Source organism: Protopterus annectens, chromosome 4.part0 (assembly GCF_019279795.1).
Source record: "Protopterus annectens isolate FY-2018-M chromosome 4.part0, PAN1.0, whole genome shotgun sequence".
Lineage (NCBI taxonomy): Eukaryota > Metazoa > Chordata > Ceratodontiformes > Protopteridae > Protopterus > Protopterus annectens.
This window is the reverse complement of record NC_056733.1, coordinates 626,547,193-626,562,079: the sequence shown is the minus strand read 5'-3', so window position 1 is coordinate 626,562,079 and position 14,887 is coordinate 626,547,193. Positions and strand designations below refer to the sequence as shown.

Genomic DNA, 14,887 nt, shown 5'->3' with positions numbered 1-14,887 from the left:
GTTCGTGCAAGCCCTTTTTGTACTCAGTTCACTTAATTTACCTTTGTTAACTCTGCACCTCAGCTCTGAAAAACAAGTCGCTGGAATCCTGATTCTGACGCCATGTCACTCGTCTGGTCAGGATAAAACAGATGAACATCTGTGGGTTATGTTTAAGCAGTTTTATTATGTAAAAACACATCAGGATTGAGGCTTAATAATTTGGGTAAACTTGTAAACAAACACACTCATACATGCTCACTCTCTGGCTGCACTCTCAAAATGGCACTGAGGCTAGCACATGCTTGCTATTTATATGCACTTGCTGTCCTTGGAAACACGTCTTAAAGATACAACACATGCACACTATTCTACAGAATTATATTTGGTTATTGGCCTATTGAGGACTGAATGAAGAAGGACATTGACATCCCTAGATCTAGACACAATCCCTATATTTATAAGCTGTGCAATATAAAAAGGACTTTCTTACAACAATGGGCACTTGTTGATTGAAAGTTAGGTCACTGTGTACATAAATTCCAAAATCCTGAACTACTGGGTTAGCCCTTATTGGTGTATTGTCAGTTTGGTGGTTATTCAGGGTAGATGACTTACTGAAGGATATTATAATATTTTTTTTGGCATTTTGTTTTGGTCCATGATTTTGGCACTGGTTATTTATTTGGGGCAAACCTTCCTGCAGGATGGCGAAGTCATGGGTTTATATTACGACGCTGAAACACCCTTGCAGAAAACACCACTTTATTGACACGTATTCCGCAAAATTCACTTCTGCAATTCGCTGAATGCTTAAAGGGCAAACAAATACTTGCTCTGCAACCCAACAGAACTAAATCTAGCTAAACCAAACCCACCCATGTAGGGGGCTGGGCCCCCACCCCCACCCCTCTAACTAAATATACCAACTCTGAGATCACACTACAGTGAAGAAAAGGGCAAAATTGTGTAGTTGGACAGCTGCATCTTTGCCCTAAGTATTCAGTGAATTGCAGAAGTGAATTTCGCCGAGTACATGTCGATGAAGTGGTGGTTGCTGTAAAGATTTTTCGGTGTTGTAATATAGACCCTAAGTCATTTGGGGATTCAATTACTTCTCCTACGTTACAGTAATCCATAAGCTTAGTCGGCCACAGCCCTTTGGCATTTGCTGTAACTTCAGAGAAGTAGGTACCAAACAGGAGAGTTTCCAGCCTAGAACTCTGGGGTTCTCATTCTCACTGCTACAGTAGCGTTTGGCTATGTGGTTTGTTTCCTGCTCAGGATACACAAATGGTCAGCTTCACAAAGCTCCGTCTGCCTTCCACAGTTTTATTCTGAGTACTGACTGGACAGCTCATTTGTGGAGAGACCTCAGCTTTCTGAGTGAAAATTGCTTTAGAATTTCTCCAGAACATTCTTGCAACCTCAAGGAATAACTGCTGCAAGAGAGGCTTTACAGGAAACCGCAACTGGATACAGGCTTCAATTCTGGATCCTCTCCAATTCCATTAGAAGAGTCTCCCTTTTTTATAAGACTAGTTCCAGGATACATTATTTTTGTTGGGAAAAGTGGATGTTCCCCCTAAATTGAGGAGATGTAGACCTGAGGACATTATATGCTCCAAGTGGGTTTATCTCATGCACCACCCTTTCCTGCTATTATAGTCTTGGAGGATGTGTTAAATTAAGATACATTTGTATTGCCAAAGAGCCTGAAAATCTGAACATTTTAAGGCACACAAAATGTTGAAAGCAGGAATTCAAGAAGATCACTCCAGGGATCTCAACCTAGCTTGTGACATCAGCAGAACATGCTGGAGAGACAGATACGTCTCCCAGAGATTGCTGCTTCTCTGGAATAAACTCCCAATTCACATGAAGCAGAGCTCCTCAATTATTCTAATTAAGTGCAACCTAGACAATTGGATGTGAGACTGTAAACTCACCCCGGAGTTGACACCTATGTCCCTCATGGACAGAGGCAATCAGTGCTGATCATACACTCACCCTGCAAATAAAGACCGTTTAACCATGGTCAGTTAGGGAACATGGGTATAACATGGTTAGGTTTGTAAAGGCCCTAGGGCCATTAGCTTAGTAACCTCCTATGAACCTATCACTGTACAGTGAGGTCTGGGAATTTGCCCTTTCCCTGCTGTAGTGCGATCTCAGAGCTGGTATATATAATTAGCAGGGGTGCAGGGGAATACAGGTGGGCTTGCCCCCAGCACAGAATGGGTGCTGAGTTTTTGACTTTTGCAGTTTCATGAGTTTTGTGTTTGGTATAATGTCATGCAGTGTTTCAGCCATTCGGCATTTTGAATGTATTCCATTAAATGTTGTCTGCAACAATAACCTTGGGCCACAGCCTTCAGCCCCCCCCCCCCACACACACACACACACAAAAGAACGAACAGATATCATTATCGACCCTACTACTGTGAATAAATAAGTAAGGCATTGTATAAAATTCATAAAAGAATTTCCTTCTTGCAGTCTATTCCGTCTAGATGTTGACAGCTTATGGGTTTTTTCTGCTATATTTCCTTCAGAGGGTAGGTCCTGTACGAGTTCTAAAATTTCTAAACTTTTTCCGATTTCCAAATATGCTTTGAAAGTTGTTTAGATTATCAGATACCGTGTATACGGTCACTATTACTTCTGTTTTAAAAAGATACAACTAGGTGTGAGCTGAAACCTTTTTGGGTGAGATGAAGTCTGATATTTTAAACTGTAATGCAGAGGAAATTTTGTTTTTCTCTGCCGCTGCTCAGGTTCTCAACTAGTTTGACAACAGAGAGAAATTAGTTTGGGGAGTTAGTACAATTTTTCAAACCTCGCAATATAAATCTTTCAAATCCTATGTTTTTTCTTTTTTTGCTTAAAAAGATAGCTTTTCCCTGCCATCTTCTAACAAACAGGGAGCAAAAAAGAGACTAGATGGAGAACAGCAGCACCAGCAAAAACAACAAAAAGGGACAGGCTAAGCCTTTAGAATGACTATGCCAGCCCCCGCCCCCCCGCCCCAAACACACAGACACTGACTCTCCATCTTTTCCTTAAGAAACTGATTGTTTCAGGCTCATGGGTATTAATACTAGTTTAGGAGGGTTACAATTAGCACTGGATGCACATACCTTCTTTCAGGGGAATTCCTCCCTTCCCTCCAAACCAGATTTTTTTCCTCAAGTTCAACACATGCTTACCCTAAGGAGTCATACTATCAGTACCTTTAGAATAAAGGGAGGCGGATCCTTCCTTTCTCAATCAATTTCTGAATGTACCGCCATTCAAAATGTTGACCCTTCGAGTCTGTTGCCAGTCATTCCTCTTTTGAGTTCTATGGTAATGTTAGATCTAAACGATGCTTATCATATTTTCCTTATTTTAGATGATTTACTGACCCTTACAGAGTCTTTTGCCAGATGTCAGGAGTATTTAACATGGGTTTCTTCACTCATTACCAATTTAGGCTTTCTAGAAAAATGTTCAAAAATCTTCCTTGACTCCATCACACAGAATTGTGGTTTTAGACTGCATTCTAGATATCTCTCTATAAAGGCATTCCTAACAAAGGAAAAGGTAATAAATACTTGGAAACTTTTCTGTTCTTCCCCAGTCTATCTCAGAATTCAGAATACCTCAGGATTCTAGGGTTCATGGCATCCTTTTTGCCTGGTTATACATGATAAAAGGTCAATATTTAAAAAATGTGGACCCAACATTCAGATTCTCAGGGATTTCCAGATTTCATTTCTGGGATTTATTAAAACAGAACTGCATTGGTGGAGGCAATAAGACAACTCTGTTTTTGCTTGGGGGTGCAGTTTCTCTTGGAGTAAAGGTGCGAGGCATATTGGACAGTTTATACAGACCAAAGCACATAAATGTCAGAAAATGTTAGCTGTGATGCATGCTGTAGACTCTCTTCACGACCTGCACCCCCTGGGACCATTACAGGTGATTATATACCACATCACTGTGGTATTGTCTGTAGGGCACAATGCCTTACTCCCTCTGCAGTATAGCTGTGATGGCTGGGAAGTTAGCTCTAAAGCATTGTATAACCTCCAAGTATCCTTCATTGTCACAGCAAAATGTAGTGGCAGACATGCTGAGCAAGACTTGGACAGACCCTCTTTAGTGGAAATGTAATGGTGGGAGGAGATTCCAGGAATGTATTCAGTTGTGGGAGTGCCTCAAATAGATCTGTTCATCTCCTTTCAGAACAGCCAGCCAAGTAAATTCTGCATTGGGATGCCTTACTGGCAGGCCTGCAAAACTGATGGATTTTCATTCCCATGGTTGAGAATGTTCCTGTATGCATTTACACTCTTTCCATTGATATCCAGTGTCTTTCAGAAAATTCAAAAGGAGTCTCCAAAAAATTTTGTTGTGACTAAGTTTGCAGATGATTGCAGATTAGGAGCTGTCATTGAATCTCATATTGACACAAATGTTCTCCAGGAGGGATTGACACAGACAACTGGTGTCAGTGCCATAGACTAAAACTAAATGCCAAGAAATGCATAATCGTATCTTTTGGGAAGTCATCCACTCCTGGCAACTGTCATATTGACAATACACCCCTTAGAGTTGACCCAGTAGTCAGGGACTTAGGGACACGCATAGTGATCTAGCCTTTGATCAGCATGTGTCTACAGTGGTGAGGAAATCATTCTATGTTGCGCAACTTATAAACAAAGGTATGCCATCCAATTCCAAGAAAGTCATTTTTCCACTGTATTTGGTATTGATCAGACCTATCATTGAGTACAATGCCCCCTTTGGTATATACCTAACCAGGCATATCCAACAACTGGAACATCCACAGAGGTTCCTCACTAAAAGAATACAAGGCGTAAGTAATATGTCCTATGCTGACCACCTCAAGGCCCTATCCCTGTATTCTGTCTCCTACAGGCTTTTGAGGGGAGATCTATGCCTGGCAAATAGGGCATTATCAGACCCCACTCTGATGGACCTCCTGCATATCCACAAAACAAGTAGTACTAGAATTACCCTTTCTAAAAACTTGAACCTTGCCTGTGATATAAATAGGACCTGCTGGAGAGATAGGTATGTATCCCAGAGACTACCCAGTCTATGGAACAGGCTCTCCATCCATATGAAGCACAGTTCCTCCCTAACCCAATTCAAGTGCAACTTGGGTAATTGGATGGTAAAATGGAAATTCATCCCTGGTTTGGCACCTATGTATCTAATGCAAACAGGTAACCTGTAAATGGTTATCTCCCAGGACCGTGCTTACACTTATCAAGGGTGTCAGAACTTGACAGAGATTTGAGATGCATGGCTAGGCTTATAAAGTCCCTTGCGGTTGTTAGTCTAGTAAACACCTATAAATCGTCTGACACAGGCAACATTGGTTCTATCTTCTTATGGAATTGGCCAGGGCCAATCATCATCACAGATTGGATCTACTCGTACAAGACGGGGAGTTGATACACCCCAGCGTCAGAACAACTTCAACTGAATGCCTGGATGATTCAGTTCCATCACATTTTTAATGAGGACATGCAGCATGTACTAAAGGAGGCAAGCAATCCTGCTACTAGGAAATCTTGTTAACCAGTGGAGGAGATTTTTCTAGGTGGTGCTTTACCTATAACCAGTGCCCTATTTGGGATTATTACCACTGATTCTGAAACATTTGTGTAAGTAACTATCCTATGGCCTGTTTACTTCTTTGGCAGGCGGTATGTAACAGCAATTTTGGCATGTCTGCTCACAGACACTCCTCTTCATTTCAGACTTAGATCAAGCTGCTCTACATATTTTTTTTTCCCAGTGAAAACATAAGTTCACCTGTTATTCGGGTGACACTTAATTTTCCCAGGAAATAGTAAAGATCCCAATTATTTCTGCCTACATTTGAACCAGCTTTTTTGGTAACTTTGAGTTCATCTTTCGGATAACTAACTGTTTTATTGCTCTGACATCTGCAGTAGGGTATCCAGGTTGCAACTATTTATGGTGGGTTAACCATTTTGCTTTTCTATATAGGGTTATCTGTAAAACAAATAGAAAAATGCCCCCATATGCCCTTTAATACTTTCAGAGTGTACTTTGAATCTAGCTGTCTGTCTCCATTTATTTTAGAATTTGAATGACAAGAACAGATTCTGTATACTCTGGTTATGCTTTTGCAACTCTGGTATTATCCTGTCAGTACTAAGTCCTTTAGGAAAGCTGTATAGCTGTGGAATTCCTAATATGGGTCTAGAAAAGAACAACCTATGTCACTTCAATTACTTTTGGTGGTTGTTCCTTACTATATCTTTTCTTGTTATTCCCTCTATTGTAAAAGCTTCCCTAGCAGAGTTAAGGTGCATTCTAATGCAGCCTTATTTCTAATTTGGCATATTGGAAAGGCACGTACTCCAGAAGTATTCTATAAACAAAAAGGGCCTCTGTAGATACTTTTACAAAGCATTAAAAACTGGATTTCTTTTCCAGGTCATGGGCTGGTTTCTGATTGGATAATTTTCCAGTGGCTTTTGGAATCCACATCCTTCCTCCTCTCAGATTGGATAAGCTTTGGTAATCAACCCAAATAGCTAAAGGCTACTGCAAAGGTGGGGATGATGAACATAGTACAGTTGTACAAGTTAAATAGATGATGGTGACCCCTTTAATTTTTTATTTTTATTTAGTTTTTAGTAGGTTGTGAAACTTTTAACTTTGACCCAAAATTTTCTCCCATTCGTTTCTTTTCTCTCCCTCGGGCCTATCTTCCCTTTCCTTCCCTAGTGGGAGTGTGTGTGTGTGTTTTATTAGTGTTTAAAGTGTTTTTTTATATTTTTATTGTATTTAATTACAGGGTATAACTATGTTTGTGTGTGTGTGTTGTGTGTTTGTGTGTGTAGACAAAATCGAAGAAGAAAAAAACTAAAAACAAAGTTCAGTGTGAAAATGTGTTTGAAATGCAGAAACAGACGTCTGACTTCTGTGTCTTTGTCTGGGTTTTTAAGACCTGCAGGACTCCTGTGCTGTGTGCCCTGTGCCCAGCCCCAGGAGGGCCCCAGAAAGAAAGAATACCACTCTTTCTTACTTACTTGCCAGAGGATTCCCTGTCTGTTTCAACAGGGAAGTCCGGAAACCCTCCTAAGGTTCGCTCCCGCAACTCCGCCAGACCTGCCTCTCACCCTTGCCTCTCATTGCTTCGGCGCTGGAGCCGATAAGTCTCATCTCACAGTTTCTGTTCTGTGCTCACCGCTCCGGCGGGCGGTAAAGTGCTCTCAGGTCGGCTCTCGACCAGACCTTGGCGACAACTACTAGGAAGTCTCAAATTCTTCACTGCTTCACTAGCCGCATCCACCTTCCATCCCTTTCCTGTGTATGTAGTATAGGTTCATAGATTATTATTATTACTAGGCTAACTCCCCTTGTGGGTCATTTTGAGCCTAGCCAACTACCCCATATGAGAATCAAACCCTGCATCTTGTGTTTGCAAGGTAAACACCTTAACCATTATGCCAACCTCCCATCTGATTGTGTGATATAAAGTTCTTGTGTCTATTTTGGCTTTTTCAGAATTAGAATGCACCTGTTCTAGTGGGCAAAAAAGTCTGAAGTAATCTTCACCCAGAATGCTGATTTCCCTCTACAGTTAGGCTGTTCAATCAGCACTTAAGAGTGAAAGTATGGGATGAAGTAAGTGTGTTGTGAAGTTTGGCTGATCATGTTCTGGGCAGGATACAACCAAAAACAACAAAGGCAGCAGTGAGAAATGTGAACATCTACTGTTATGGCAAGTGCAACTTACACAACTGTACTTTCTGACAGAAACACCCTGAAACAACTTATTAGTGTTGTCTAGTACAATAAAATCATACAAACACATCTGTCTGTCTCTGCATGCATTTTTGTATTTTTCTGTGATGCATGCAATTTTTAGTTAGAATTTCACTTTATATATTGTTAGAACAGTAGTTGTACCCCATAATTACATACCTGGGACATTGCTCTAATCTAGGCCAATGAGAGAATACAAAACCTTTTTTTTTGCTCCAGGCTGAGCTTAAAATAGGCTGGTAGGGATCAGTGCGGTACCTCAGTTAACAAATTTAAAGAAAGGAAGAAAGAATGAATGAATCTGTGAATGCTGTAGTATCACAAGTATTCAGTGGTTAAGCCTAGCCTGGTTCTTTCAGAGCTTAGGGCTGAGCACGTATTGTCCAGCTCAATCTGTTTCTGAGGTGTTTTGTCATTTCCTGTCGCAGCAGTTTTCTTTGGAAATACCTGAACAATTAAGCTGTGCTGTTTGTTTGCTACTGCTGCTGTCATCTTGGATTTTAATTTATTTATTACAGCTGTGTGATAGCATTGCTGTTCTCCTCCTCTTTTTGACATCTGCTTATGCTTCTTACTCAAATAACCAGCTTGTTGCTTGTAGAACTCCATATAACATGATTGTAAGTCCGTAGTTTTAGACAGGCCGTGTGTAATTAGGTGCTGTTAATCCAGTATTAGGTCACCAGTTTTTCAGTTTTCATTCTTTTGATGTTTTTTTGCTGATAGCAGCATGAATGACAATAGTAAACTAGATAAAACTAAAACAATCTGCGTTGAGAAAGCAGTGCAAGATGGTTGCCAGATTGTAACCAAAACAGAGATAGAGCTTGCTGTTCAATACAATTTAATTTAGTCTGCTTTTCAGATGTTTTTTAAAATACCTCCAGGAATGGAAAATCATGTTGCTGGTTTTGATGAAGTCAGTATACTTTGAGATGAAAGTGCTCAACTGCAATATTGTAATAAAAGACTTGGTAACACCGTGAAATCTTTCTAGAGAATTTTTTGTTCTTGGCTTGTTCTCTGCCTTGGGCTTTATTTTATTTATTTTAATTATACAACCTTTTGACATACAGAATCCACTCTTGGCTGTTATGTTCTGTACAGTTTTCAGCTACCCTTATGTTTGACTTGGGCATTATTAAATCACTACTCAGTATCATGACTGCTAAAAAGCTGTGTTGGGTTGTATTTGAAGTGGCTGCCAGACTAGTGGCCACCAGCTGACCTAACTGAGTTATTTTAAGGCTTCATCCAATTCTATAATGGTGCATTCTCAGTGTAGATTATTTAGGGGAATGAAGTCTGTTTTTGCTATCTGATGTTCTGTATCTAGTTGTTACACTGCACTAGCATTTTTTTTACCATAAGAGCACTTTCGTTTGCATTTCTTGCGTATCTTATGCCCCTTTTTTATTAAATGTATTTTTTTATAGTTACATAAGATAGAATATTATATGAATAACTGCTGCATTGTCAGCCATCATAAATGGGAATTAGGCACAGGTGGATGTTCTGTCATCTACCTTGACTTCCAGAGTTTTGAGCGTCTCTGGAATAGACTCATGCCATCCCGATTGTAAGGACTTCTGAGCAGGATAGGGTAGAAAAGGAAGCACCACTTTGTGTCACATTCAGTATTCAGCACTTTGTTCTCAACCAGGTGACATCCAGAATTATAACCACCCTTTACATAAAAACAGTTTTCCTTGCTCTGTACTTGCATAGAGCAATATACAACAGAGTAAGTAATTGTTTTTGCTTGGAATTTAGTGGAGATTTTCCTGAAGTTTTTTTGTCCTCAGAAATGCTCACCAACAAGTGTTTTAATGGTTGAAAGATCCCACCAAAGGATTTTCACCTTTTGTGTTTCTTCTGTTAAGAGAAGGTGCCCGATTTCTTACTGAAAACCATACTATTTTTAGAAGGAAGATGTTATTTTGTAAGGATACAAATCGTAGAGTCTTAGGGGAGCATAAAAAGCTGGTGGTGTTGACACCCCTCCTCTTCTGAGGCATTTTTCCCAACATCCTTAGATGTTGAAGTCCCTCTGTAGGGTAACAGCTATGAGGTAGATTTCATCGTCTCCCCAGACTTTAACAGTTCTGCAGCTGTATCGCACCTTGATGCAGGTTCTCAGTCTGGCATGTGTTAAATGCCATGAAGAAATGTCATTTTCATTGCGTTTCCCTACTTTCTATTCAGGGGCCAGTAACCTCAAGGTAGCTAGCAGTTATAACTGCCTTAATCCATCTTTTAAGCCAACACAGCTCTTGGCCTGTTTTCCTCATTTGCTTTAGAGACTTGATTTTTTCAGGTACCTGTTCCAACCTTGCTTGGTTATTGTAGATACTTCAGAGAAGAAAATGAGGTGACATGACAAAAGCTGGTGGTCTCTTTGCCCTCTTCTGTTAAGCCATCCACTTTTGAAGCAAATTCTGCCAACTGAAAAAGAGAGAAAAAAACCACCTCAGAATTATCTTCAGTCTTGGACATCGCCAAAACTGAGGCTTAGAATCGTCCTCTGGTGTATGTTAAGAATGAGGGAGAGTTGCTTTCTTTAGGCTTACTTCTGGAGGATGCCTTTGACAGTGTTCTACCGGGATGTCAGTGAGAGCCTAAATTACCCTTATGGATGCCTTAATGGTAGCCCATCCAGACAGCTATTGTCTTGGTCCTGGTTGAAATGAGTCGGCCGTGTCTGACTATAGGGTAAGGCTTTATGGTTGGCAAGCACATATGAATAATAACTACATAAGAAGAAGAAGAAGAAAAATGTACACCATTTGAGACTACATGGTAAACAAGTCGCAACATTATGGGGCTAAATTTTATTTTTGGGAGGTTAACCCTTTCTCCTTTTGAACCATTGAGTTCCTGTTGCTTGAAATCGAAATTCTTGTCTTGAAGGCTTTATGGTTGGAGGCTATTAATTTTACCTGCAGAATCTCTGAGCTGCAGGAGCTAGTGGCAGTTGAGACTAAAGTTCCCCAAACCTGAGCAAGGTGTCTAAGTACTAATTCCTCCACTGAGTTGAAAGTGGTTTTTGAAATTGTTCTAAAGCAAGCCATTCAGCTAATATACTTTTTTCCCCCAAGTGACAGAACAGAGGAAGGATGATCTGCATTCACTAGATGACCATGGGTAATTACGTTACTACCTGGGCAGAACCAGCAACTTCAGGAATTCATGCCAACTATTTGCCATCTTTAAGCCAGGAAAATAAGAGACTGTTGTTAAAATAAGTGGCTGGCTTATTGTATAGTTTTATCTTGTTGTCATGGAGAGTCTTTGCTTAGTCATACATAAGAATGTAGTGTATTATTGCACCAGCCTTCTGTGGGAAGGATTGTCTCAGCATACCTGGGAAGCACCAACTTCATTTTTTATATATATACAGTTTCAAGGCACTTTAAACTTGCTGTTGCATTAGACTTAGGGTTTGGTTTGTCATAGTGATCCTGCCAAACATGGCAGTGTCTTCACCCTAGGGCTGTGGTCTGAATAGCTACTTCTTTAATACTTTGCCTACCTTTGGTGAATCTCTGTGATGAACGTGGTTACAGCTGTGTTATAAGCTCACTGGAGCAATAGTTGCTAAAATGCAAAAATCGCTACTGTAGTAGATGTTCTTCGTCTCACATTGCTGCAGTCATAACCTGTGGGTAGTCCGCTGTCCTCGATCGGCCCGAATACCAAAGAGCTGGGCTGGCGTCGGTCATTGTCGCCTGGAGCTGACGTCAGTACGTAGTAGTACTTAAGCGCATGACCGACGCCATATCGTCAGTTTTTCTTGCCGCGTGGTCCGAAGCAGAAGCAGCGTTTGCGAGTGCCGTTCGGCGTTCTGAAATTGTCTTTTTTCGAGTTTCAGATCAAAGACCAAGTTGGGCTAAGTACCCCGTTGGGGAAATCTTTGTCTTTTTCTTGCCTCAGTTTCCGGATGTCAGAAAAAGTTAATAATTGCATTTCTTGTGGGAAACAGATACCTCATAGGGATTATCACTCTTTCTGTATACCTTGCTTGGGGCCTGAGCACGGTCAATAAACTTTTTGTGCTAGATTTAATAAGCGCGCAAATTAAAGGAGATGGAGCTGTGCCAGGCTTGTGTTTTGGTAAAGCGGTGTAATTATATAATAACATGCCGTCCTCTCCGGCGCCCTTCCGCCGCTAAGCTGAAGGGACAAGGGACAAATCGTTGACGGATGAGTGATGTCCGTTATGGGCGCCCGGTTCACAAGACCTCCGGTTGAATCTATGGATCCTGCGAGGTTAGAAGCTGGAATCCCAGGGGAAACTTTACTTTGCAGGAGTTGGCCTCTCGGATTTTTAGGCCCCATCTGAGTGCTCTCGGGTGTCTGTAGTTTCATCATCCTTACGAGTTATTGGGCCTTTTAGCCTCCAGTGACTAAAGGAAGCGTAACCAAACCTTGTCTTTGTTATTGGCCTGGTCATGGTTCTAGCTCAGCCCCCCTGTTAAAAAAAAACATGCTGAAAATGGCGGGAGGACTTGATTACTTTGATCAGGGTGCCTAGCCCCAGAGGCAGATTTGAGAATGGAGCAGATTTAGAACTACTCTATTCCTCAGCCTCTGATTCCTCAGCTGAGGGAAATTTATTCCCCTTTCGGATGCAGAGGATTCCTGTCTTCCTGTCCTTCTTGCTATCTCCCTTTACATTCCTTTTTACATTCCATGAGGGAACATTTTATTTGGGAAGGCAGGCCAGGAGAGATTCTGGGAAGAGGCGGAAGGAGCTTGGACATTTTCCACAACGCTGGGCCCTTGGCTATTCCTGTCTTGTTAGATGTTGTTCAGGATGTTTTTCTGAATCTTCCCTTCCTCTGATTCTTTGCCTCCCCCCCTGTTAAGCGACAGATATTATTATAGAGTTCAGAAGCTCATAAGTATTTGTACAAAAGTCCTAGAGCTGATCCGGAATCTATTATTCAAGGTCCGAAGGGTATTAGGGCCTCTGTGGTTAAGAATCCTGTTCCTTTGGATAAAGATTCTAGAGCTTTAGATAGGTGGGGGAAAAAAGTATACACCTCATCTACACTAGCTATAAGGGCGTTGAATTGCCAATTTCATATGCTGAAGTATCAGAACTTTTTGTTGGGTCAATTGAAATCTAAGGTGGATGCTTTGTCTGAGGGTATAGAGTGTAAGGAACTCCAGGAGTTGGTTCATGCATCAGATCAAGTTGGCAAGCATTCTTTACAGTGTGGTTTCGATGCTCTTCAGGCTACATCCAGGGTGGCTGCTACAGGTTCAGTTATTCGTAGACATGCCTGGCTTAAGGATCAAAATTTGTCAGAGCATGTTAAGGCTCAGATTTTGGATGCTCCTCTTCAATCGGAAGAACTTTTTGGTCCTCCTCTGGAATCAGTTTTGAAAAAGATGGAAGATAAGGCTAAGTCTATGCAGGGGTCAGCCCTTTCGTAAACAGACCCAATGACATGTATCTTCCGCTGCCAGACCCTTCTTTACTGGCAGCTCCTCTAGGAGGAAAGTTGGGACTTTTCAAGCAAAACTGGCATTTGGTCACCCAGGACAAATGGGTGTTGGATATAATAAATCAAGGGTACAAGTTTTATTTTCACACCTTTCCTCCTTTCAAAGGCATGCCGGATGTGCCTCCTCAGCAAAGGATGGAGGCTCAGGAGCAAATTTCTTTACTTTTGCAGACGGGGGCAATTCAGGTGGTCCCTCCGTCAGAAGTAGGCCTAGGTTTTTATTCTCACCTTTTCCTAGTGCCAAAGAAAGGAAACACTTGGAGGCCAATTCTGGATTTGTCCATTCTCAATACCTACCTAGACATCCCAAAGTTCAAGATGTTAACTTTACAACAACTTCTGCCTATGCTAGGCAAAGATCACTGGATGGTAACCCTGGATCTCAAAGAGGCCTATCTTCACATCCCTATCAGAACCAGCTGCAGGAGATTCCTGAGATTCCGGGCTGGTACTTCTCATTATCAGTTCTCTGCATTGCCCTTTGGTTTATCTACTGCGCCCAGGGTATTCACAAAAGTTCTGGCTCCTGTGATTGCCTTCCTCAGACAGAGAGGAATACAAATTTATCCTTATCTGGACGATTGCCTGATTCTTGCTCAAAACAAGGACAAGTTACTACAACATCTCCAATATGTAATGTCAGTTTTAAGGTGCCTAGGGTTTTCTGTGAACGAAATAAAGTCCAGTCTAGTACCCTCTCAGGACATGTGCTTTCTGGGTGTGAGACTGAATACAGCTTCTCAGATGGCATTTCTGACCCCGGACAAACAAAGATCTCTTCATCTGTACTTCCAGCAGTTATCAGTAATGTCCAGGCTGACTGCAAGGACAGTCCTTCAAGCCTTGGGGTTCATGGCATCTTGCATCCTAGTACTTCCCAATGCCAAACTGCATATGAGGAAGATACAATGGTATCTCAAAAGTGTGTGGACTCAACACTGCCACGGTTTGGACACTGTTATTCGGATTATACCTTGCATCCAGAAGGAATTCTTGTGGTGGGCTCAGGAATGTCACCTAAACAAGGGACTCTCTGTGATCCGACCAGAGGCGAGTCAGATACTAACAACGGATGCCTCAGACTTGGCTTGGGGAGCACACTTCAATGGAAAATGGATACAAGACACGTGGCCTCCCAAACTACTACATTTGCATATCAACATGAAGGAGATGTTAGCAGTCCAATTTGCCTTGACAGCCTTCAAGGACCTACTTCAGCCGGGACAGGTGTTGATTCAAACAGACAACACAACAGTCATGTGGTACATCAACAAGCAGGGGGGAACCCATTCCTACCCTCTTTGCAGACAAGCAATGATTTTGTGGGAAACTGCTCTGAGTTTGCACATCAATCTTCAAGCATGGTTTCTGCCAGGAGCACAGAACTCCCTAGCAGATGTATTGAGCAGGCAAATTGTGGATCCCCACGAGTGGAAACTGGACTCTCAGGTATTCAAACAGTTGACCGTGACTTGGGGAACACCAGACATAGATCTGTTCGCTTCTCCTCTGAATTTCCAACTGCCGACATTTTGCACAAAGTTGTTCCACCCAAATGCTTGGAAAGTGGATGC

At 41.6% G+C, this 14,887-nt stretch overlaps 1 protein-coding gene across 1 annotated transcript in view; it reads left to right on the top strand.

The window, feature by feature from the left end:
- CIT (citron rho-interacting serine/threonine kinase) overlaps window positions 1-14,887 on the top strand; it is a 3,433,971-nt gene that overhangs the window by 480,531 nt on the left and 2,938,553 nt on the right. The gene's annotated exons all lie outside the window — the stretch shown is intronic.